We start from the raw sequence: 27,139 nt of genomic DNA on the forward strand, positions 1-27,139 counted from the left end.
CAAGTTTCCATGGTTACGCTTAACGGGAACCTCTCATGCTAACGATGGGGCACAGAATTTGCCTCGACTTTTGATACAACAGGGACCTTCCGGCGTCTCTATTACTGAGGCAAATAAGGTAAGGGCGTGAAACGTCTCCTGTGTGTAGAAACTTGACTCCGATGCTCTTTTCCATTTTTATTCTACATGTCGGTGTACCACGTTGCGGATGGTACTCAGAAATTGACTCGCCTATTCATACAACTGGGTCGAACCCGAGTTGTCTCCGAACTCAGTCGACTACGGAAGGCGCATGTAACGTCTGCTGCCCATAACTTACTTCTCTCTGATGCAAGTTTCCATGGTTTCGCTTGATGTGAACCTATCATGCTAACGATGGGACACCGAATTTGCCTCGACTTTTGATACAACAGGGACCTTCCGACGTCTCTATTACTGAGGCGAATACGGTACGGGCGTGAAGCGTCTCCTTAGTGTAGAAACTTGACTCTGATGGTCTTTTCCATTTTTATTCTACATGTCGGTCTACCACGTTGCGGATGGTACCCAGAAATTGACTCGCCTATTCATACAACTGGGTCGAACCCGAGTTGTCTCCGAACTCAGTCGACTACGGAAGGCGCATGTAACGTGTGCTGCCCATAACTTACTTCTCTCTGATGCAAGTTTCCATGGTTACGCTTGATGTGAACCTATCATGCTAACGATGGGACACAGAATTTGCCTGGACATTTGATACAACAGGGACCCCCCCCCCTGTGGGTTCGGGGGTAAGAATAGGCCCACGGTATTCCTGCCTGTCGTAAGAGGCGACTAAAAGGAGTCTCAAACGTTTCGGCCTTATGTGATGGTCCCCTACCGGGTTTGACCTCCATCTTCTAAATTCTTCCGAAGAGCGAGCTGATTGGGGAAGGGCGCCTTACAAGGTGCAATGTGTCCATCGCTCATTACCATCTCTAGCTTGGTTGGTCGTCGTCGCATAGCTGTCCCGCCCACTCACCATCTCTAGGGCGTGGCTTTGTTCTTGGGTGCGGTTTTTGCAGTCTGCTCTGCTGTGTCGCTTTATGCGCCAATGACGATCATGGACTACATTTCACCTGAAATCCAGCACGGTAGCCAGTCCGTTGTGGTGGGGCCGCCATGTACCCTGTCGGTTGTAGCCCCCTGACAACACAGGGATCGCTCTACTGATGCCTGCGCCGTTAACTCCCCGCGTATGCCAAGGAGTAGATGCCTGTCTCCTTGGGGCATCGGGACTCCCGGCAATGGCCATCCCGCCAGGTGGTCGTTGCTGAGGCTGGGTGGCCCCCGTGGGGAGGGCCCTTGGTCGGAGTAGGTGGCATCAGGGCGGATGACCCGCGATGAAGCGTGGTACATCATCTCTTGCTGGCGGCCAGCCGCCAGCAGTCTCTAAGCGTTCTCGGCCTCAATATAACGCTCAGGCATATGATCCACAATCGTTCCCCTCCCTGGCCACACCATGGGAGGAACGAAAGGCTACGGTTGGCAGCGAACCTTATTCACCTCGCTATTTAGTCTGTACACGAGTCGATGGGGAATCGTTTATGGCGACCAAGCCTCAGTTTTTTGTCGAGCACTTGGAGGACAAGTTTGGGGAGGTGGAGGGCTTGTCCAAAATGCGCTCTGGGGCAGTATTGATCAAAACGGCATCCTCTGCACAGTCACGGCGGTTACTCGCTTGTGACAAGTTGGGGGATGTTTCCGTCACGATCACACCCCATAAGAGTCTCAACATGGTCCAGGGCATTATATTCCATAGGGACCTACTCTTGCAGTCAGACGACGAGCTACGCGCCAATTTAGAACGGCGGGGTGTTCACTTCGTCCGGCGCGTCCATCGGGGTCCGAGGGATAATCAGGTAGCCACCGGTGCCTTCATCTTGGCCTTCGAGGGTGACGTCCTACCCGAAAAGGTCAAGGTGATGGTCTACCGATGTGATGTGAAGCCCTATATCCCTCCCCCGATGAGGTGTTTCAAATGCTGGAAGTTCGGCCACATGTCATCTCGGTGTACTTCCAGCATGACATGCAGAGATTGTGGACGCCCTTCACATCCTAATACTGCATGTGCGCCGCCTCCCATCTGTGTGAACTGCGGCGAACACCATTCCCCTTGCTCGCCAGACTGCAAGGTTCTACTGAAAGAACGAAGGATCATGGAATATAAGACCCTGGACCGCATGACCTATACTGAGGCTAAGCGGAAATACGAGAGGCTACATCCTGTGGCTCTGACCAGCTCCTATGCCACCGCTGCCAAAACAGTAGTTTTGTCATCTGCTGCACCGATTCCACTGAACACTCTGAGCCGGAATACTACACCTGCCCCCTTGATGGTGGGGGGCACTTCCCCATCTGTTGCTCCTGCACCACCTACCTCAGGAGCAACGACCCCCCAACCATCGGGGACACAAGTCCCCAACTCTAAGCCGGAGAAGCGTCCGACTTCTTCGGCGACTCTCTCTCGCAAGGGATCCCTCGGGTCCCTCCCTTCCCAGGTTTCCACCTCTGGGAAGGGTGACGTCAGCCAATGGCTGAAAAGCAGGCCAGCGGCTGGTCGCAGGGCTTCCCGCTCCTCCTCCGTCCCGGTGACTGACTCGGTGGAGCCCTCCCAGCCAGTAAAGCCCAAGGAGCAGAGAGAGAAGACGAAGAAGAAGAAGGCCTCTAAGGCCAAGGAACGCGCGGTGGCATCCGCCCCACCGCTCCATACAGGCTCTGCGTCTGAGGATGAGGTGGAGATCATGGCGTCCGCTGAGGACCTGGATCTCGCCATACCCTCAGACGCCAAGGACGCCGATTGTACTGGTCCTCGATTGGTGACAGCAGGTGACCCAGTGACGTGATCTGCCTCCTCGGTCCCTTCACGCCTATTTCGCCCATGGACAATGTGATTCTCCAGTGGAACTGCAGCGGTTTTTTCCACCACCTTGCTGAGCTCCGCCAACTCGTCAGCAGTCACCCTTTCTTCTGCATTGCCCTCCAGGAAACGTGGTTTCCGGCAATGCGGACCCCTGCCCTACGAGGGTATCGGGGTTATTATAAGAACCGGGCAGCTTATGAGAGGGTGTCTGGTGGAGTCTGCGTCTACGTCCTTAACTCTATCTACAGCGAGTGTGTGCCTCTTCATACACCCTTAGAGGCTGTCGCTGTAAGGATGTGGACGCCTCAGCCTATTACTGTCTGCAGTTTGTACCTTCCGCCGGATGGTGATGTCTCTCGTCATGTGTTGGCTGCATTGATAGGACAACTGCCGCCTCCCTTTGTGTTGCTGGGCGACTTTAACGCCCATAACCCCTTGTGGGGTAGCGCCGCGATTACTGGCCGGGGCAGAGATGTCGAGACTCTTCTGTCACAGCTTGACCTCTGCCTTTTAAACACGGGAGAGGCGACCCACTTTAGTGCGGTCCATGGCTCGTTTTCGGCCATTGACCTTTCTATTTGCAGCCCCGGACTTTCACCATCCATCCACTGGAGGGTCCATGACGACTTATGTGGTAGTGACCATTTCCCCATCTTTCTGTCACTGCCACAGCGTCACTCTTCTAAACGCCCCTCCAGATGGGCTCTGAATAAGGCTGATTGGGACTTATTTACATCTGTCGCAGTGATCGCACCTCCTTCCACTGATCCAATTGATGCGGTGGTTCAGTCGGTCACCACCAGCATCGTTTCTGCGGCGGCATCTGCGATTCCCTGTCCATCCGGGGCACCTCGGCGGAGGACTGTGCCGTGGTGGTCGCCCGAGATCGCAGAGGCGATTCGAGATCGCCGGCGGGCTCTTCAGCGCCATAAGCGGCACCCGTCGTTGGAGACCCTCATTGCTTTTAAACAGTTCCGCGCCCGAGCCCGACGCCTTATTCGCCAACGGAAGCAGGAGTGCTGGGAACGTTATGTTTCCACCATTGGCGTCCGTACCTCTGCATCGCAGGTTTGGGCCAAGATTCGGCGACTCCAAGGCTATCGGCCACCTGTCTCTGTCCCTGGGCTTTCGCTGAATGGAGCAGTGTGCACCGACTCCGACACGATTGCGGACCGGTTGGCAGAGCATTTTGCTCAGTGTTCCGCGTCAACGAACTACCCGTTGGCCTTCCGCTCCCGGAAAGAGCGGTTGGAAAGTCGGAGGCTTTCCTTTCACACGCGCCGCGCGGAGTTGTACAATGCTCCTTTCAGCGAATGGGAATTCCGGAGCGCACTTTCTGCTTGCCCTGATACGGCTCCTGGACCAGACCGCATTCACAGCCAGATGCTGAAACACCTCTCAGTGCCTTGCCAGCGACGCCTCCTAGATCTTTTCAATCGCGTCTGGGTCGAGGGTGTTTTCCCGTCTCAATGGCGGGAAAGCATAGTCCTCCCCATATTGAAACCTGGCAAGAACCCACTGGAGGTGGACAGCTATCGCCCCATAAGCCTCACCAACGTTCCTTGCAAGTTGCTGGAACGTATGGTGAGCCGGAGGTTGAGTTGGCTCCTCGAGTCTCGGGGCCTTCTGGCTCCGTCTCAGGGTGGGTTCCGTAAAGGCCGCTCTGCCGTCGATAATCTGGTCTCCCTGGAGTCTACCATCCGTACAGCCTTTGCGCGCCGCCAACATCTGGTTGCCGTCTTCTTCGACATGCGGAAGGCATACGATACGACTTGGCGCCATCACATCCTGGCCACACTTCATGGGTGGGGCCTTAGGGGCCCGCTCCCGATTTTTATTCAGAATTTTCTTTCGTATCGTTCCTTCCGCGTGCAAGTAGCTGCGTCGCATAGTTCCTCCCGGGTCCAGGAGAACGGGGTCCCACAGGGGTCTGTCCTCAGTGTGTCCCTGTTTTTAATTGCCATCAATGGGCTCGTTGAGGCGGTGGGGTCGTCCGTCGCGGCTTCTTTATATGCGGACGACTTCTGCCTATATTACAGCTCCAGTGGCATCGCCGCTGCTGAACGGCAGCTGCAAGGTGCCATCCGCAAGGCGCAGTCATGGGCTGTAGCGCACGGCTTCCAGTTTTCGGCCGCGAAGACCTGCGTTATGCATTTCTGCCGGCGTCGCACGGTTCACCCTGCGCCGCGCCTTTACCTTGACGGTGAACCTCTTGCTGTGGTCGCGACGCATCGGTTCTTGGGACTGGTGTTCGATACCCGGTTGACTTGGCTGCCCCATATTAGGCAGCTGAAGCAAACATGCTGGCGGCACTTAAACGCTCTCCGTTGCTTAAGCCACACCAGGTGGGGTGCCGACCGGTCCACCCTCCTCCACCTATATCAAGCGCTGATCCAGTCCCGCCTTGATTATGGGTGTGTGGCGTACGGTTCTGCCTCGCCTTCGGCGTTGCGATTGCTGGATCCCATACACCACTGCGGGATCCGCCTCGCCACGGGAGCGTTCCGGACAAGCCCCGTCGACAGCATACTTGTGGAGGCTGGTGTCCCTCCATTGCGGTTCCGGCGTGACCGCCTTCTGGCCGCCTATGCCGCGCACGTTTATAGCATGCCAGGGCATCCAAACTACCGTCTCCTGTTCCCGCGCTCGATCGTCCATGTTCCAGACAGGCGGCCCCGGTCAGGGTGTCCCATTGCGGTTCGCCTCCGGGACCTTCTCCGTGGCCTTGACTTTTTTCCTCTGCCGCCTGTTTTCCGGGCCAATCTCCGTCTGCCCCCGTGGAGTGTGCCCCGACCGTGCCTTCGGCTCGACTTGGCACAGGGTCCGAAGGTCTCAGTGCCTCCGGAGGCCCTCCGCCGCCGCTTTCTTTCCATCCTGGCCGAGTTTCCGAACGCGGCGGTGGCCTACACCGACGGTTCGGTAGTCTCTGGTCACACTGGTTACGCTCTCACTCTACGGGATTATTGTGAGCAACGGTCATTGGCAGCTGGCTCCAGTGTATACACTGCCGAGTTGGTTGCCATCTATCGTGCCCTAGAGTTTCTCCGCTCCCGCTCAGGTGAGTCCTTTGTCATCTGTAGTGACTCCCTGAGCGGTTTACGAGCTCTTGACCAGTGTTTCCCTCGTTCCCGTCTGGTGATGGCCATCCAGGAGTCCCTCCATACTCTCGTCCGTTGCGGCCGCTCTGTCACCTTTGTTTGGTCCCCGGGTCACGTCGGCATCCCGGGTAACGAGCGGGTTGACGAACTGGCGAAACAGGCGGTCAGTTCCCCGGCCATGGAGATCGGTCTTTTAGAGAGTGACGTCCGATCCGTATTGCGGCAGAAGGTCCTTGCTGCTTGGCGTGATGAGTGGCGCACCCTGCCCTCTCCCAACAAACTTCGGGCAGTCAAGGAGACAACCAGTGTGTGGCGCTCCTCCATGCGGGGGTCTCGCAAGGACGCTGTCGTCCTCTGCCGGCTCCGCATAGGACATACCCGGCTCACGCACGCGTATCTATTGTGCCGTGACGACCCGCCTCTCTGTCGCTGCGGATTGGCCCTGACCGTGGTACACGTCTTACTCGACTGCCCACTTTTAACTGCCCTCAGGCAGACGTTCGCGCTGCCTGATACACTCCCTGCTCTTTTAACCGATGACTCTACTATGGCTGACTTAGTTCTCCGTTTTATTCGAGCAGGGGGTTTTTATCATTCAATATGAGAGTCCCCTTTTATTTTTTTTAGTGTCGACTGTGGCTTTTGGCCTGGGGTTTTAGTTTGTGGTGTTTTAATGTGTCCCTTGGTTGTTGGCCTTTCCAGTTTTATTTTCATGGTCGGCCAATGACCGTCGCACTCATTGTGTCTTTTAATCTCTTTTCTCTGGTCTTCGTCTATGTCTTTCTTGTACTGTGTCGTCCCTTGTCGTCTCCGTTATGTTTTTATTGCTTGTTGGACTTTTCTCCGTGTATTATTATGGTCGTGGAACAAGGGACCGATGACCTAAGTAGTCTGGTCCCTTTAACCCCCACAAACCAACCAACCAACCAACAACAGGGACCTTCCGACGTCTGTATTACTGAGGCGAATACGGCAAGGGCGTTAAACGTCTCCTTAGTGTAGAAACTTGACTCTGATGGTCTTTTCCATTTTTATTCTACATGTCGGTCTACCACGTTGCGGATGGTACTCAGAAATTGACTCGCCTATTCATACAACTGGGTCGAACCCGAGTTGTCTCCGAACTCAGTCGACTACGGAAGGCGCATGTAACGTCTGCTGCCCATAACGTACTTCTCTCTGATGCAAGTATCCATGGTTTCGCTTGATGTGAACCTATCATGCTAACGATGGGACACCGAATTTGCCTCGACTTTTGATACAACAGGGACCTTCCGACGTCTCTATTACTGAGGCGAATACGGTACGGGCGTGAAGCGTCTCCTTAGTGTAGAAACTTGACTCTGATGGTCTTTTCCATTTTTATTCTACATGTCGGTCTACCACGTTGCGGATGGTACTCAGAAATTGACTCGCCTATTCATACAACTGGGTCGAACCCGAGTTGTCTCCGAACTCAGTCGACTACGGAAGGCGCATGTAACGTCTGCTGCCCATAACTTACTTCTCTCTGATGCAAGTTTCCATGGTTACGCTTGATGTGAACCTCTCATGCTAACGATGGGGCACAGAATTTGCCTGGACATTTGATACAACAGGGACCTTCCGACGTCTCTATTACTGAGGCGAATACGGTAAGGGCGTGAAACGTCTCCTTAGAGTAGAAACTTGACTCTGATGCTCTTTTCAATTTTTATTCTAAAAGTCGGTCTACCACGTAGCGGATGGTACTAAGAAATTGACTCGCCTATTCATACAACTTGGTCGAACCCGAGTTGTCTCCGAACTCAGTCGACTACGGAAGGCGCATGTAACGTCTGCTGCCAATAACTTACTTCTCTCTGATGCATGTTTCCATGGTTATGCTTGATGTGAACCTATCACGCTAACGATGGGACACCGAATTTGCTTCGACTTTTGATACAACACGGACCTTCCGACCCCTCTATTACTGAAGCGAATACGGTAAGGGCGTGAAACGTCTCCTTAGTGTAGAAACTTGACTCTGAGACTCTTTTCCATTTTTATTCTACATGTCGGTCTACCACGTTGCGTATGGTACTCAGAAATTGACTCGCCTATTGATACAACTGGGTCGATCCCGAGTTGTCTCCGAACTCAGTCGACTACGGAAGGCTAATGTAACGTCTGCTGCCCATAACTTACTTCTCTCTGATGCAAGTTTCCATGGTTACGCTTGATGTGAACCTATCATGCTAACGATGGGACACAGAATTTGCCTCGACTTTTGATACAACAGGGACCTTCCGACGTCTGTATTACTGAGGCGAATACGGCAAGGGCGTTAAACGTCTCCTTAGTGTATAAACTTGACTCTGATGGTCTTTTCCATTTTTATTGTACATGTCGGTGTACCACGTTGCGGATGGTACTCAGAAATTGATTCGCCTACTCATACAACTGGGTCGAACCCGAGTTGTCTCCCAACTCAGTCGACTACGGAAGGCGCATGTAACGTCTGCTGCCCATAACTTACTTCTCTCTGATGCAAGTTTCCATGGTTACGCTTAACGGGAACCTCTCATGCTAACGATGGGGCACAGAATTTGCCTCGACTTTTGATACAAGAGAGACCTTCCGACGTCTCTATTACTGAGGCGAATACGGCAAGGGCGTGAAACGTCTCCTTAGTGTAGAAACGTGACTCTGATGGTCTTTTCCATTTTTAATCTACATGCCGGTCTACCACGTTGCGGATGGTACTCAGAAATTGACTCGCCTATTAATACAACTGGGTCGAACCCGAGTTGTCTCCGAACTCAGTCGATTACTGAAGGCGCATGTAACGTTTGCTGCCCATAACTTACTTCTCTCTGATGCAAGTTTCCATGGTTTCGCTTGATGTGAACCTATCATGCTCACGATAGGACACCGAATTTGCCTCGACTTTTGATACAACAGGGACCTTCCGACGTCTCTATTACTGAGGCGAATACGGCACGGGCGTGAAACGTCTCGTTAGTGTAGAAACTTGATTCTGATGGTCTTTTCCATTTTTATTCTACATGTCGGTCTACCACGTTGCGTATGGTACTCAGAAATTGACTCGCCTATTCATACAACTGGGTCGAACCCGAGTTGTCTCCGAACTCAGTCGACTACGGAAGGCGCATGTAACGTGTGCTGCCCATAACTTACTTCTCTCTGATGCAAGTTTCCATGGTTACGCTTGATGTGAACCTCTCTTGCTAACGATGGGGCGCAGAATTTGCCTGGACATTTGATACAACAGGGACCTTCCGACGTCTGTATTACTGAGGCGAATACGGCAAGGGCGTTAAACGTCTCCTTAGTGTATAAACTTGACTCTGATGCTCTTTTCAATTTTTATTCTAAAAGTCGGTCTACCACGTAGCGGATGGTACTCAGAAATTGACTCGCCTATTCATACAACTTGGTCGAACCCGAGTTGTCTCCGAACTCAGTCGACTACGGAAGGCGCATGTAACGTCTGCTGCCAATAACTTACTTCTCTCTGATGCATGTTTCCATGGTTATGCTTGATGTGAACCTATCACGCTAACGATGGGACACCGAATTTGCTTCGACTTTTGATACAACACGGACCTTCCGACCCCTCTATTACTGAAGCGAATACGGTAAGGGCGTGAAACGTCTCCTTAGTGTAGAAACTTGACTCTGAGACTCTTTTCCATTTTTATTCTACATGTCGGTCTACCACGTTGCGTATGGTACTCAGAAATTGACTCGCCTATTCATACAACTGGGTCGATCCCGAGTTGTCTCCGAACTCAGTCGACTACGGAAGGCTAATGTAACGTCTGCTGCCCATAACTTACTTCTCTCTGATGCAATTTTCCATGGTTTCGCTTGATGTGAACCTATCATGCTAACGATGGGACACAGAATTTGCCTCGACTTTTGATACAACAGGGACCTTCCGACGTCTGTATTACTGAGGCGAATACGGCAAGGGCGTTAAACGTCTCCTTAGTGTATAAATTTGACTCTGATGGTCTTTTCCATTTTTATTGTACATGTCGGTGTACCACGTTGCGGATGGTACTCAGAAATTGACTCGCCTATTCATACAACTGGGTCGAACCCGAGTTGTCTCCGAACTCAGTCGACTACGGAAGGCGCATGTAACGTCTGCTGCCCATAACTTACTTCTCTCTGATGCAAGTTTCCATGGTTACGCTTAACGGGAACCTCTCATGCTAACGATGGGGCACAGAATTTGCCTCGACTTTTGATACAAGAGAGACCTTCCGACGTCACTATTACTGAGGCGAATACGGCAAGGGCGTGAAACGTCTCCTTAGTGTAGAAACGTGACTCTGATGGTCTTTTCCATTTTTAATCTACATGCCGGTCTACCACGTTGCGGATGGTACTCAGAAATTGACTCGCCTATTCATACAACTGGGTCGAACCCGAGTTGTCTCCCAACTCAGTCGATTACTGAAGGCGCATGTAACGTTTGCTGCCCATAACTTACTTCTCTCTGATACAAGTTTCCATGGTTTCGCTTGATGTGAACCTATCATGCTAACGATAGGACACCGAATTTGCCTCGACTTTTGATACAACAGGGACCTTCCGACGTCTCTATTACTGAGGCGAATACGGCACGGGCGTGAAACGTCTCGTTAGTGTAGAAACTTGATTCTGATGGTCTTTTCCATTTTTAGTCTACATGTCGGTCTACCACGTTGCGGATGGTACTCAGAAATTGACTCGCCTATTCATACAACTGGGTCGAACCCGAGTTGTCTCCGAACTCAGTCGACTACGGAATTCGCATGTAACGTCTGCTGCCCATAACTTACTTCTCTCTGATGCAAGTTTCCATGGTTACGCTTGATGTGAACCTCTCTTGCTAACGATGGGGCGCAGAATTTGCCTGGACATTTGATACAACAGGGACCTTCCGACGTCTGTATTACTGAGGCGAATGCGGCAAGGGCGTTAAACGTCTCCTTAGTGTATAAACTTGACTCTGATTGTCTTTTCCATTTTTATTGTACATGTCGGTGTACCACGTTGCGGATGGTACTCAGAAATTGACTCGCCTATTCATACAACTGGGTCGAACCCGAGTTGTCTCCGAACTCAGTCGACTACGGAAGGCGCATGTAACGTCTGCTGCCCATAACTTACTTCTCTCTGATGCAAGTTTCCATGGTTTCGCTTGATGTGAACCTATCATGCTAACGATGGGACACCGAATTTGCCTCGACTTTTGATACAACAGGGACCTTCCGACGTCTCTATTACTGAGGCGAATACTGTAAGCGCGTGAAGCGTCTCCTTAGTGTAGACTCTGATGGTCTTTTCCATTTTTATTGTACATGTCGGTGTACCACGTTGCGGATGGTACTCAGAAATTGACTCGCCTATTCATACAACTGGGTCGAACCCGAGTTGTCTCCGAACTCAGTCGACTACGGAAGGCGCATGTAACGTCTGCTGCCCATAACTTACTTCTCTCTGATGCAAGTTTCCATGGTTTCGCTTGATGTGAACCTATCATGCTAACGATGGGACACCGAATTTGCCTCGACTTTTGATACAACAGGGACCTTCCGACGTCTCTATTACTGAGGCGAATACGGTACGGGCGTGAAGCGTCTCCTTAGTGTATAAACTTGACTCTGATGGTCTTTTCCATTTTTATTCTACATGTCGGTCTACCACGTTGCGGATGGTACTCAGAAATTGACTCGCCTATTCATACAACTGGGTCGAACCCGAGTTGTCTCCGAACTCAGTCGACTACGGAAGGCGCATGTAACGTCTGCTGCCCATAACTTACTTCTCTCTGATGCAAGTTTCCATGGTTTCGCTTGATGTGAACCTATCATGCTAACGATGGGACACCGAATTTGCCTCGACTTTTGATACAACAGGGACCTTCCGACGTCTCTATTACTGAGGCGAATACGGTACGGGCGTGAAGCGTCTCCTTAGTGTATAAACTTGACTCTGAGACTCTTTTCCATTTTTATTCTACATGTCGGTCTACCACGTTGCGGATGGTACTCAGAAATTGACTCGCCTATTCATACAACTGGGTCGAACCCGAGTTGTCTCCGAACTCAGTCGACTACGGAAGGCGCATGTAACGTCTGCTGCCCATAACTTACTTCTCTCTGATGCAAGTTTCCATGGTTAAGCTTGATGTGAACCTATCATGCTAACGATGGGACACAGAATTTGCCTGGACATTTGATACAACAGGGACCTTCCGACGTCTGTATTACTGAGGCGAATACGGCAAGGGCGTTAAACGTCTCCTTAGTGTAGAAACTTGACTCTGATGGTCTTTTCCATTTTTATTCTACATGTCGTTCTACCACGTTGCGGATGGTACTCAGAAATTGACTCGCCTATTCATACAACTGGGTCGAACCCGAGTTGTCTCCGAACTCAGTCGACTACGGAAGGCGCATGTAACGTCTGCTGCCCATAACGTACTTCTCTCTGATGCAAGTTTCCATGGTTTCGCTTGATGTGAACCTATCATGCTAACGATGGGACACCGAATTTGCCTCGACTTTTGATACAACAGGGACCTTCCGACGTCTCTATTACTGAGGCGAATACGGTACGGGCGTGAAGCGTCTCCTTAGTGTAGAAACTTGACTCTGATGGTCTTTTCCATTTTTATTCTACATGTCGGTCTACCACGTTGCGGATGGTACTCAGAAATTGACACGCCTATTCATACAACTGGGTCGAACCCGAGTTGTCTCCGAACTCAGTCGACTACGGAAGGCGCATGTAACGTCTGCTGCCCATAACTTACTTCTCTCTGATGCAAGTTTCCATGGTTACGCTTGATGTGAACCTCTCATGCTAACGATGGGGCACAGAATTTGCCTGGACATTTGATACAACAGGGACCTTCCGACGTCTCTATTACTGAGGCGAATACGGTAAGGGCGTGAAACGTCTCCTTAGAGTAGGAACTTGACTCTGATGCTCTTTTCAATTTTTATTCTAAAAGTCGGTCTACCACGTAGCGGATGGTACTCAGAAATTGACTCGCCTATTCATACAACTGGGTCGAACCCGAGTTGTCTCCGAACTCAGTCGACTACGGAAGGCGCATGTAACGTCTGCTGCCAATAACTTACTTCTCTCTGATGCATGTTTCCATGGTTATGCTTGATGTGAACCTATCACGCTAACGATGGGACACCGAATTTGCTTCGACTTTTGATACAACACGGACCTTCCGACCCCTCTATTACTGAAGCGAATACGGTAAGGGCGTGAAGCGTCTCCTTAGTGTAGACTCTGATGGTCTTTTCCATTTTTATTGTACATGTCGGTGTACCACGTTGCGGATGGTACTCAGAAATTGACTCGCCTATTCATACAACTGAGTCGAACCCGAGTTGTCTCCGAACTCAGTCGACTACGGAAGGCGCATGTAACGTCTGCTGCCCACAACTAACTTCTCTCTGATGCAAGTTTCCATGGTTACCCTTGATGTGAACCTATGATGCTAACGATGGGACACCGAATTTGCCTCGACTTTTGATACAACAGGGACCTTCCGACGTCTCTATTACTGAGGCGAATACGGTACGGGCGTGAAGCGTCTCCTTAGTGTAGAAACTTGACTCTGATGCTCTTTTGTATTTTTGTTCTACATGTCGGTCTACCACGTTGCGGATGGTACTCAGAAATTGACTCCCCTATTCATACAACTGGGTCGAACCCGAGTTGTCTCCGAACTCAGTCGACTACGGAAGGCTAATGTAACGTCTGCTGCCCATAACTTACTTCTCTCTGATGCAATTTTCCATGGTTTCGCTTGATGTGAACCTATCATGCTAACGATGGGACACAGAATTTGCCTCGACTTTTGATACAACAGGGACCTTCCGACGTCTGTATTACTGAGGGGAATACGGCAAGGGCGTTAAACGTCTCCTTAGTGTATAAACTTGACTCTGATGGTCTTTTCCATTTTTAATCTACATGCCGGTCTACCACGTTGCGGATGGTACTCAGAAATTGACTCGCCTATTCATACAACTGGGTCGAACCCGAGTTGTCTCCGAACTCAGTCGATTACGGAAGGCGCATGTAACGTTTGCTGCCCATAACTTACTTCTCTCTGATGCAAGTTTCCATGGTTTCGCTTGATGTGAACCTATCATGCTAACGATAGGACACCGAATTTGCCTCGACTTTTGATACAACAGGGACCTTCCGACGTCTCTATTACTGAGGCGAATACGGCACGGGCGTGAAACGTCTCGTTAGTGTAGAAACTTGATTCTGATGGTCTTTTCCATTTTTATTCTACATGTCGGTCTACCACGTTGCGGATGGTACTCAGAAATTGACTCGCCTATTCATACAACTGTTTCGAACCCGAGTTGTCTCCGAACTCAGTCGACTACGGAAGGCGCATGTAACGTGTGCTGCCCATAACTTACTTCTCTCTGATGCAAGTTTCCATGGTTTCGCTTGATGTGATCCTATCATGCTAACGATGGAACACCGAATTTGCCTCGACTTTTGATACAACAGGTACCTTCCGACGTCTCTATTACTGAGGCGAATACTGTAAGCGCGTGAAGCGTCCCCTTAGTGTAGACTCTGATGGTCTTTTCCATTTTTATTGTACATGTCGGTGTACCACGTTGCGGATGGTACTCAGAAATTGACTCGCCTATTCATACAACTGGGTCGAACCCGAGTTGTCTCCGAACTCAGTCGACTACGGAAGGCGCATGTAACGTCTGCTGCCCACAACTAACTTCTCTCTGATGCAAGTTTCCATGGTTACCCTTGATGTGAACCTATGATGCTAACGATGGGACACCGAATTTGCCTCGACTTTTGATACAACAGGGACCTTCCGACATCTCTATTACTGAGGCGAATAAGGTACGGGCGTGAAGCGTCTCCTTAGTGTAGAAACTTGACTCTGATGCTCTTTTGTATTTTTATTCTACATGTCGTTCTACCACGTTGCGGATGGTACTCAGAAATTGACTCGCCTATTCATACAACTGGGTCGAACCCGAGTTGTCTCCGAACTCAGTCGACTACGGAAGGCGCATGTAACGTCTGCTGCCCATAACTTACTTCTCTCTGATGCAAGTTTCCATGGTTTCGCTTGATGTGCACCTATCATGCTAACGATGGGACACCGAATTTGCCTCGACTTTTGATACAACAGGTACCTTCCGACGTCTCTATTACTGAGGCGAATACGGTACGGGCGTGAAGCGTCTCCTTAGTGTAGAAACTTGACTCTGATGCTCTTTTCCATTTTTATTCTACATGTCGGTCTACCACGTTGCGGATGGTACTCAGAAATTGACTCGCCTATTCATACAACTGGGTCGAACCCGAGTTGTCTCCGAACTCAGTCGACTACGGAAGGCGCATGTAACGTCTGCTGCCCATAACTTACTTCTCTCTGATCAAGTTTCCATGGTTACGCTTGATGTGAACCTCTCATGCTAACGATGGGGCACAGAATTTGCCTCGACTTTTGATACAACAGGTACCTTCCGACGTCTCTATTACTGAGGCGAATACGGCAAGGGCGTGAAACGTCTCCTTAGTGTAGAAACTTGACTCTGATGCTCTTTTCCATTTTTATTCTACATGTCGGTCTACCACGTTGCGGATGGTACTCAGAAATTGACTCGCCTATTCATACAACTGGGTCGAACCCGAGTTGTCTCCGAACTCAGTCGACTACGGAAGGCTCATGTAACGTCTGCTGCCCATAACTTACTTCTCTCTGGTGCAAGTTTCCATGGTTACGCTTAACGGGAACCTCTTATGCTAACGATGGGGCACAGAATTTGCCTCGACTTTTGATACAACAGGGACCTTCCGACGTCTCTATTACTGAGGCGGATACCCCCTTGTGGGTTCGGGGGTAAGAATAGGCCCACGGTATTCCTGCCTGTCGTAAGAGGCGACTAAAAGGAGTCTCAAACGTTTCGGCCTTATGTGATGGTCCCCTACCGGGTTTGACCTCCATCTTCTAAATTCTTCCGAAGAGCGAGCTGATTGGGGAAGGGCGCCTTACGAGGTGCGATGTGTCCATCGCTCATTACCATCTCTAGCTTGGTTGGTCGTCGTCGCATAGCTGTCCCGCCCACTCACCATCTCTAGGGCGTGGCTTTGTTCTTGGGTGCGGTTTTTGCAGTCTGCTCTGCTGTGTCGCTTTATGCGCCAATGACGATCATGGACTACATTTCACCTGAAATCCAGCACGGTAGCCAGTCCGTTGTGGTGGGGCCGCCATGTACCCTGTCTGTTGTAGCCCCCTGACAACACAGGGATCGCTCTACTGATGCCAGCGCCGTTAACTCCCCGCGTATGCCAAGGAGTAGATGCCTGTCTCCTTGGGGCATCGGGACTCCCGGCAATGGCCATCCCGGGACTTGGTTGATATCCCCATAGACGTGCTAAAATCTGAGTGGGCTGACGAAGGAATTGTTGACGTGCAGCACATTATGAAACGAGTCAATGGGGACCTCGTCAAATCTGACTCGTTTATTCTCACATTCAGTTGCCCAAGACTGCCGGAGCATGTTAAAGTGGGGTTCTTACGTTTGTCCGTACGGCCATATTTCCCCAACCCAATGCGCTGTTTTAAATGTCAGCGCTTTGGGCATACTACGTTGGGGTGCAATGGAATAGCCACGTGTGGTAAATGTGATCAGCCTGCCCATGACGGAGCCGATTGTTCATCGCCTGTGAAGTGCGTAAATTGCTCTGGGAGTCACCCTGTCTGGAGCCGGATCTGCCCCATCTATCTCGAAGAGCGGAAGGTACAGGAGATTAAAACATCTAAGCGCATCCCCTATGGTGAGGCCAAGAAGATCTTTAAGGCCATGCAACCTCCTGTGTTTTCCACATCTTTCGCTTCCGCTCTCAAAAAACCGGTACAACTGGCCACTGTTGCTACACAAACGGAGGTTGCTAGTGTTAGCACTAAAACCTGCGCTTGCCAGTGCACTTGTGCTGCTGCGGTTGTTTTGCAATCTGCGGCTCTCCCCGCTACATCGGACAAGGCCGTGGTTGCTGACATTGAGGTACTTCCAGCCTCCCCCCATATGGCGCCTTCTGCCCAGGCGAGTCAACCTCCAACTGTTGACAAGGCTCTGCATTCCAAGCCCCCCAAGACAAAGCCTCAGAAGATGAAGGTTCTGCCACCTGAGGAGACTAGTCAGCGTCGGTCCGATGATGATGCCATCGTGCTGTCTGACATCTCCCGTGGGTTGTCATCGGATCTTATGGACATTGATGTCGACCGGGGGCGATCTTCTCGCCCCAGGAATAAATCTCCGGCCAGTACGGTCTCTCCTCCAAAGCACAGAGGCAGGGTGAAAGTTCAACCACCCTGATCACTGGCTCCCATATTACAGTGGAACCTGAATGGTTTCAGGACGCATGTGGCCGAATTACAACTCCTCATACGAGAGTGCCCCTTGTGCTTGTGTCTCCAAGAGACACATTTTCGGGCCACTGATTCTCCTTCTTTACGCGGCTATACCGCATATCGAAAAGATGATCTGACGGGGCAAAGGGTGGTGTTGCAGTTTTTGTCCGTGATGTGCACCCCTCATCTGAGCTCCCTCTCGTCACCGACTTGCAAGCAGTTGCAGTTGACATTCTTGTGGGTCGGAGGCTCACAGTCTGTTCTGTTTATTTACCACCTCCGGATGCGGTAGACACTGAGGCTCTCATGGACCTTATTAGCCAACTCCCTCGCCCGTTTCTTCTTCTGGGGGACTTCAACGCTCATAATGTCTTATGGGGCTCTCTGACTACTTGCCCCAGGGGTCGCATTCTGGAAAGCGTCATGATGTCTGAAGAACTGTGCCTCCTCAACTCTGGTGCTCCCACTCATTTCTGTACTGCTTCCGGATCGTCATCGGCTATTGACCTTTCCTTTTGCTCTCCAGCACTCGCGGATTCTGCTCTGTGGGAGGCTGCAGCTGACCTCCATTCTAGTGACCACTTCCCCCTCTGGATTCGCCTCCTGGATGAGGCTGTGGCATTACCAGTGCCGCCCCAGTGGCACCTTTGCAGAGCTGACTGGACACTTTTCAGCCAACTGGCTGTTTTGGAACACCGTACCAGCGTCCTCGAATGGGTAGACCATGTTGCAGCCGTGATCTCTCATGCTGCTGAATTGTCCATCCCACGGTCATCCGGTCATCCCAAGAGGCGTCCTGTCCCTTGGTGGACCACTGAGTGCCACTCAGGCATCCGCGCCCGCCGTGCAGCACTGCGCCGCTTCAAGTGCCGTCCCTCAGCTGACAATCTTGCGGCCTTTCGAGTGGCAAGGGCCAGAGCGCGGCGGGTGATTAAAGAGAGCAAACGACGGTCATGGCAATCGTTCTTGAATTCCATCTCTCGCTCCACTAGTTCTACGAAAGTATGGGAAGCCATCAGGAGGATTTCCGGGAAACTCAGCCAGCTACCTGTCACGGCATTGCTGCATCAGGGATGTCTCCTCACGGCGCCGAGAGACATTGCCCAGACACTGGCCATGCATTTTGCGGAATCTACCGCCACTATTAACTGTGATCCAGATTTCTGCCGCTACCGCACTGCCGTCGAAAGGGGTCATTTGGACTTCCGGTCTCTAAATTCTGAACTCTATAACTGCCCCTTCACAATGTGGGAACTGGATTCTGCGCTGTCTGTGGCTCATGATACTGCGCCTGGTCATGATCAAATCCGGTACAGCATGCTGCGGCACCTGTCGCTGCCATCCAAGGAAGTTCTCCTGAACTGTTTCAATATGATATGGTTATCTGGCACGTACCCTGACTCGTGGAGGGAGGCAATTTTGATTCCCCTCCTCAAACCAGGGAAGGACCGAACGCATCCCAGTAGTTATCGGAGTATTGCCTTGACGAGCTGTGTTGGGAAGACGTTGGAACGCATGGTCAACCGCCGCCTGGTTTGGCTGCTCGAGACCAGGCAGCTCCTTAGCCCCTCTCAGTGTGGCTTTCGGAGATGTCGTTCCACTATAGACAACTTGACCCTGCTTGAGGCCGCCATCCAGCAGGCCTTTCTACGTAACCAGCATTGTCTAGGGGTCTTCTTTGACATTAATAAGGCGTATGACACTACTTGGCGCCGCCTTATCCTCAATCAACTCCATGAGTGGGGCTTTCGTGGCCGTCTCCCCATCTTCATTCGGTCCTTTCTTTCTCACCGCCTCTTTCGGTATCAGGTTGGTAATGTGCTATCGGATTTGTACGTGCAGGAGAATGGTGTTCCTCAGGGCAGCGTTTTAAGTGTCACCCTCTTTGCCGTTGCTATTAACAGTATCACGTCCACTATCCGGAGTCCTGCCCAATGCTCCTTGTTTGTGGACGATTTTGCTGTTTTCTGTTCTTCCTCCAGTCTTGTCAGTGCTAGTCGGCAGTTACAGCTTACGATAAAGCGCTTAGAGGCATGGACTGCAAAGACGGGTTTTACCTTTTCTGCAGACAAATCTGTGTGTGTTCATTTTAATCGTTCTCGGCGTCTTTTTACCTCCCCCGAATTGCGTCTGAGGGACACCGTTCTTCCTTTTAGAGACACTGTGAGGTTCCTGGGCCTCACTTTTGATTCCAAGTTGTCGTGGTTGCCTCACCTTAAAGACCTCAAGGTGCGGGCCCTGAAGGCACTGAATATTTTGAAGTGTCTGAGCCATCGGTCCTGGGGAGCAGATCGGGCGCGTCTGCTGCAGTTTTATAGGGCTTTCGTCCGATCGCGTCTTGACTATGCTTGCACCGTGTATGGGTCAGCAAGGCCTTCGTATCTGAAGATCCTTGACGCAGTACACCATGAGGGTATCAGGCTGGGCACTGGTGCCTTCCGTACCAGTCCCATCCCCAGCCTGTGTGCTGAGGCAGGGGAACAGCCGCTCACCATCCGGCGGAAACTCCTCATGGTGCGACGGGTGTGTCATTTCCTTGCCTGTCCTACCTCCCCTGCGTACCCTACCGTTGCCCGACCGCCTATGGAACGTCTCTTTTCCAGTCGTCCCAGGGCAACAAAACCATTTGGGATTCGTGCCAAGCATTTGCTTGAGTCCCTTGGTGTGGAGCGTGTGGCCCCCCAACGACAAGGTTTTACTCGCCTGCCTCCCTGGTTGCTCCAGAGGCCCAGCGTCCTCTTAGACTTGTCGGAGAACCGGAGGAACTGCACTCCGGCGTTTGTTTTTACCTCCTTATTTTATGATATTTTAAACCAGCATCCGGACCATGTACCTGTATTCACAGATGGCTCTAAACAGGGGGACACTGTTGGTTGTGCTGTTGTTTTCCCTGATCGAGTCGTCAAGTTACGGCTTCCTGCGGTGTTTACCATCCTCGATGCCGAATTGTTTGCAATACTGCGGGCATTGGAGCAGATGAGATGTGTTCCCAGTATTAAGTTCCTCATCTGTTCTGACTCCCTGAGTGCCCTTCAGACCATTCAACACTTGTACCCAGCGGATACGGTCGTCCAGAACATCCATAATGCCCTACTCCACCTGCAACGGCAGGGGAAGGAGGTTTCTTTCTGCTGGGTGCCGGGGCACGTGGGTATTAGGGGAAACGAACTGGCGGATGTGGCTGCCAAAGATGCATGTTCCCTCCCTCACGTTGTTGAATGTGCCGTCCCCCTCCATGCTGTAACCTCCCTTTTGCGTTTTCGTGTTATGCATCAATGGGAAGAGGAGTGGTTGGCAGTTTCTGACAATAAGCTGCGTCTGGTAAAGGCCACTACGCGACCATGGCGTACGTAATACCAGTCATACAGGCGGGATGAGGTTCTCCTCACTCGCCTCCGCATTGGACACAGTCCCTTCACGCATGGTTTTTTACTCCGGCGGGAGGACCCCCCAATCTGCAGTGCTTGTGGCGTCCAGATTACTGTCCGCCACATTTTACTTGACTGTCTTTTATTCTCTGACCAGAGGGCGGTGGTTTCCTTGCCACCGGATTTGCCCTCTATTTTGCAAGACGACGCAGCGACTGTGGTTAAGGTTTTACGGTTTTGTGTCCTGTCCAATCTGTTGCCTCGGATTTTAGGGAGAAGGTTTTAATGTGCTGCTGGGTGACTGGCTCACCCAGTTTTTAGGTAAGAGGTCCGCCAGTCACGATTACCTCCTTCTTGCACTTCGGTATCTATTCTCTTTTCCTTGTGTTTCCTTTCCTTTTTTAGTGTGTTTCTTCTCCTCTTGTTTTGCCTCTGTATGTGCGCATTTGGAACTGCGTTAGGCCTGTGTCTTTTAGCCGTTCTCCTTGTTCGGCGTCCGTCTTCGTCCCTTCACCGCCTGTGTTCCTGTTTCTATGCGCTTGGGCGCTGATGACCACGCTGTTTAGCGCCCGTAAACCTCAAACACACACACACACACGACTACATTTCACCTGAAATCCAGCACGGTAGCCAGTCCGTTGTGGTGGGGCCGCCATGTACCCTGTCGGTTGTAGCCCCGTGACAACACAGGGATCGCTCTACTGATGCCTGCGCCGTTAACTCCCCGCGTATGCCAAGGAGTAGATGCCTGTCACCTTGGGGCATCGGGACTCCCGGCAATGGCAATCCCGCCAGGTGGTCGTTGCTGAGGCTGGGTGGCGCCCGTGGGGAGGGCCCTTGGTCGGAGTAGGTGGCATCAGGGCGGATGACCCGCGATGAAGCGTGGTACATCATCTCTTGCTGGCGGCCAGCCGCCAGCAGTCTCTAAGCGTTCTCGGCCTCAATACAACGCTCAGGCATATGATCCACAATCGTTCCCCTCCCTGGGCACACCATGGGAGGAACGAAAGGCTACGGTTGGCAGCGAACCTTATTCACCTCGCTATTTAGTCTGTACACGAGTCGATGGGGAATCGTTTATGGCGACCAAGCCTCAGTTTTTTGTCGAGCACTTGGAGGACAAGTTTGGGGAGGTGGAGGGCTTGTCCAAAATGCGCTCTGGGGCAGTATTGATCAAAACGGCATCCTCTGCACAGTCACGGCGGTTACTCGCTTGTGTCAAGTTGGGGGATGTTTCCGTCACGATCACACCCCATAAGAGTCTCAACATGGTCCAGGGCATTATATTCCATAGGGACCTACTCTTGCAGTCAGACGACGAGCTACGCGCCAATTTAGAACGGCGGGGTGTTCACTTCGTCCGGCGCGTCCATCGGGGTCCGAGGGATAATCAGGTAGCCACCGGTGCCTTCATCTTGGCCTTCGAGGGTGACGTCCTACCCGAAAAGGTCAAGGTGATGGTCTACCGATGTGATGTGAAGCCCTATATCCCTCCCCCGATGAGGTGTTTCAAATGCTGGAAGTTCGGCCACATGTCGTCTCGGTGTACTTCCAGCATGACATGCAGAGATTGTGGACGCCCTTCACATCCTAATACTGCATGTGCGCCGCCTCCCATCTGTGTGAACTGCGGCGAACACCATTCCCCTTGCTCGCCAGACTGCAAGGTTCTCCTGAAAGAACGAAGGATCATGGAATATAAGGCCCTGGACCGCATGACCTATACTGAGGCTAAGCGGAAATACGAGAGGCTACATCCTGTGGCTCTGACCAGCTCCTATGCCACCGCTGCCAAAACAGTAGTTTTGTCATCTGCTGCACCGATTCCACTGAACACTCTGAGCCGGAATACTACACCTGCCCCCTTGATGGTGGGGGGCACTTCCCCATCTGTTGCTCCTGCACCACCTACCTCAGGAGCAACGACCCCCCAACCATCGGGGACACAAGTCCCCACCTCTAAGCCGGAGAAGCGTCCGACTTCTTCGGCGACTCTCTCTCGCAAGGGATCCCTCGGGTCCCTCCCTTCCCAGGTTTCCACCTCTGGGAAGGGTGACGTCAGCCAATGGCTGATAAGCAGGCCAGCGGCTGGTCGCAGGGCTTCCCGCTCCTCCACCGTCCCGGAGACTGACTCGGTGGAGCCCTCCCAGCCAGTAAAGCCCAAGGAGCAGAGAGAGAAGACGAAGAAGAAGGAGGCCTCTAAGGCCAAGGAATGCGCGGTGGCATCCACCCCACCGCTCCATACAGGCTCTGCGTCTGAGGATGAGGTGGAGATCCTGGCGTCCGCTGAGGACCTGGATCTCGCCATACCCTCGGACGCCAAGGACGCCGATTGTACTGGTCCTCGATCGGTGACAGCAGGTGACCCAGTGACGTGATCTGCCTCCTCGGTCCCTTCACGCCTATTTCGCCCATGGACAAAGTGATTCTCCAGTGGAACTGCAGCGGTTTTTTCCACCACCTTGCTGAGCTCCGCCAACTCGTCAGCAGTCACCCTTTCTTCTGCATTGCCCTCCAGGAAACGTGGTTTCCGGCAATGCGGACCCCTGCCCTACGAGGGTATCGGGGTTATTATAAGAACCGGGCAGCTTATGAGAGGGTGTCTGGTGGAGTCTGCGTCTACGTCCTTAACTCTATCTACAGCGAGTGTGTGCCTCTTCATACACCCTTAGAGGCTGTCGCTGTAAGGATGTGGACGCCTCAGCCTATTACTGTCTGCAGTTTGTACCTTCCGCCAGATGGTGATGTCTCTCGTCATGTGTTGGCTGCATTGATAGGACAACTGCCGCCTCCCTTTGTGTTGCTGGGCGACTTTAACGCCCATAACCCCTTGTGGGGTAGCGCCGCGATTACTGGCCGGGGCAGAGATGTTGAAACTCTTCTGTCACAGCTTGACCTCTGCCTTTTAAACACGGGAGAGGCGACCCACTTTAGTGCGGTCCATGGCTAGTTTTCGGCCATTGACCTTTCTATTTGCAGCCCCGGACTTTCACCATCCATCCACTGGAGGGTCCATGACGACTTATGTGGTAGTGACCATTTCCCCATCTTTCTGTCACTGCCACAGCGTCACTCTTCTGAACGCCCCTCCAGATGGGCTCTGAATAAGGCTGATTGGGACTTATTTACATCTGTCGCAGTGATCGCACCTCCTTCCACTGATCCGATTGATGCGGTGGTTCAGTCGGTCACCACCAGCATCGTTTCTGCGGCGGCATCTGCGATTCCCTGTACATCCGGGTCACCTCGGCGGAGGACTGTGCCGTGGTGGTCGCCCGAGATCGCAGAGGCGATTCGAGATCGCCGGCGGGCTCTTCAGCGCCATAAGCGGCACCCGTCGTTGGAGACCCTCATTGCTTTTAAACAGTTCCGCGCCCGAGCCCGACGCCTTATTCGCCAACGGAAGCAGGAGTGCTGGGAACGTTATGTTTCCACCATTGGCGTCCGTACCTCTGCATCGCAGGTTTGGGCCAAGATTCGGCGACTCCAAGGCTATCGGCCACCTGTCTCTGTCCCTGGGCTTTCGCTGAATGGAGCAGTGTGCACCGACTCCGACACGATTGCGGACCGGTTAGCAGAGCATTTTACTCCGCGTCAACGAACTACCCGTTGGCCTTCCGCTCCCGGAAAGAGCGGTTGGAAAGTCGGAGGCTTTCCTTTCACACGCGCCACGCGGAGTCGTACAATGCTCCTTTCAGCGAATGGGAATTCCAGAGCGCACTTTCTGCTTGCCCTGATACGGCTCCTGGACCAGACCGCATTCACAGCCAGATGCTGAAACACCTCTCAGTGCCTTGCCAGCGACGCCTCCTAGATCTTTTCAATCGCGTCTGGGTCGAGGGTGTTTTCCCGTCTCAATGGCGGGAAAGCATAGTCCTCCCCGTATTGAAACCTGGCAAGAACCCGCTGGAGGTGGACAGCTATCGCCCCATAAGCCTCACCAACGTTCCTTGCAAGTTGCTGGAACGTTGGTGAGCCAGAGGTTGGGTTGGCTCCTCGAGTCTCGGGGCCTTCTGGCTCCGTCTCAGGGTGGGTTCCGTAAAGGCCGCTCTGCCGTCGATAATCTGGTCTCCCTGGAGTCTGCCATCCGTACAGCCTTTGCGCGCAGCCAACATCTGGTTGCCGTCTTCTTCGACATGCGGAAGGCATACGATACGACTTGGCGCCATCACATCCTGGCCACACTTCATGGGTGGGGCCTTAGGGGCCCGCTCCCGATTTTTATTCAGAATTTTCTTTCGGATCGTTCCTTCCGCGTGCAAGTAGCTGCGTCGCATAGTTCCCCCCGGGTCCAGGAGAACGGGGTCCCACAGGGGTCTGTCCTCAGTGTGTCCCTGTTTTTAATTGCCATCAATGGGCTCGTTGAGGCGGTGGGGTCGTCCGTCGCGGCTTCTTTATATGCGGACGACTTCTGCCTATATTACAGCTCCAGTGGCATCGCCGCTGCTGAACGGCAGCTGCAAGGTGCCATCCACAAGGCGCAGGCATGGGCTGTAGCGCACGGCTTCCAGTGTTCGGCCGCAAAGACCTGCGTTATGCATTTCTGCCGGCGTCGCACGGTTCACCCTGAGCCGCGCCTTTACCTTGACGGTGAACCTCTTGCTGTGGTCGCGACGCATCGGTTCTTGGGACTGGTGTTCGATACCCGGTTGACTTGGCTGCCCCATATTAGGCAGCTGAAGCAAACATGCTGGCGGCACTTAAACGCTCTCCGTTGCTTAAGCCACACCAGGTGGGGTGCCGACCGGTCCACCCTCCTCCACCTATATCAAGCGCTGATCCAGTCCCGCCTTGATTATGGGTGTGTGGCGTACGGTTCTGCCTCGCCTTCAGCATTGCGATTGCTGGATCCCATACACCACTGCGGGATCCGTCTCGCCACGGGAGCGTTCCGGACAAGCCCCGTCGACAGCATACTTGTGGAGGCTGGTGTCCCTCCATTGCGGTTCCGGCGTGACCGCCTTCTGGCCGCCTATGCCGCGCACGTTTATAGCATGCCAGGGCATCCAAACTACCGTCTCCTGTTCCCGCGCTCGATCGTCCATGTTCCAGACAGGCGGCCCCGGTCAGGGTGTCCCATTGCGGTTCGCCTCCGGGACCTTCTCCGTGGCCTTGACTTTTTTCCTCTGCCGCCTGTTTTCCGGGCCAATCTCCGTCTGCCCCCGTGGAGTGTGCCCCGACCGTGCCTTGGCACAGGGTCCGAAGGTCTCAGTGCCTCCGGAGGCCCTCCGCCGCCGCTTTCTTTCCATCCTGGCCGAGTTCCCGAACGCGGCGGTGGCCTACACCGACGGTTCGGTAGTCTCTGGTCACACTGGTTACGCTCTCACTCTACGGGATTATTGTGAGCAACGGTCATTGGCAGCTGGCTCCAGTGTATACACTGCCGAGTTGGTTGCCATCTATCGTGCCCTAGAGTTTCTCCGCTCCCGCTCAGGTGAGTCCTTTGTCATCTGTAGTGACTCCCTGAGCGGTTTACGAGCTCTTGACCAGTGTTTCCCTCGTTCCCGTCTGGTGATGGCCATCCAGGAGTCCCTCCATACTCTCGTCCGTTGCGGCCGCTCTGTCACCTTTGTTTGGTCCCCAGGTCACGTCGGCATCCCGGGTAACGAGCGGGTTGACGAACTGGCGAAACAGGCGGTCAGTTCCCCGGCCATGGAGATCGGTCTTTTAGAGAGTGACGTCCGATCCGTATTGCGGCAGAAGGTCCTTGCTGCTTGGCGTGATGAGTGGCGCACCCTGCCCTCTCCCAACAAACTTCGGGCAGTCAAGGAGACAACCAGTGTGTGGCGCTCCTCCATGTGGGGGTCTCGCAAGGACGCTGTCGTCCTCTGCCGGCTCCGCATAGGACATACCCGGCTCACGCACGCGTATCTCTTGTGCCGTGACGACCCGCCTCTCTGTCGCTGCGGATTGGCCCTGACCGTGGTACACGTCTTACTCGACTGCCCACTTTTAACTGCCCTCAGGCAGACGTTCGCGCTGCCTGATACACTCCCTGCTCTTTTAACCGATGACTCTACTATGGCTGACTTAGTTCTCCGTTTTATTCGAGCAGGGGGTTTTTATCATTCAATATGAGAGTCCCCTTTTATTTTTTTTTTAGTGTCGACTGTGGCTTTTGGCCTGGGGTTTTAGTTTGTGGTGTTTTAATGTGTCCCTTGGTTGTTGGCCTTTCCAGTTTTATTTTCATGGTCGGCCAATGACCGTCGCACTCTGTGTGTCTTTTAATCTCTTTTCTCTGGTCTTCGTCTATGTCTTTCTTGTACTGTGTCGTCCCTTGTCGTCTCTGTTATGTGTTTATTGCTTGTTGGACTTTTCTTCGTGTATTGTTATGGTCATGGAACAAGGGACCGATGACCTAAGTAGTCTGGTCCCT

Source organism: Schistocerca gregaria, chromosome 1 (genome assembly GCF_023897955.1).
Source record: "Schistocerca gregaria isolate iqSchGreg1 chromosome 1, iqSchGreg1.2, whole genome shotgun sequence".
Lineage (NCBI taxonomy): Eukaryota > Metazoa > Arthropoda > Insecta > Orthoptera > Acrididae > Schistocerca > Schistocerca gregaria.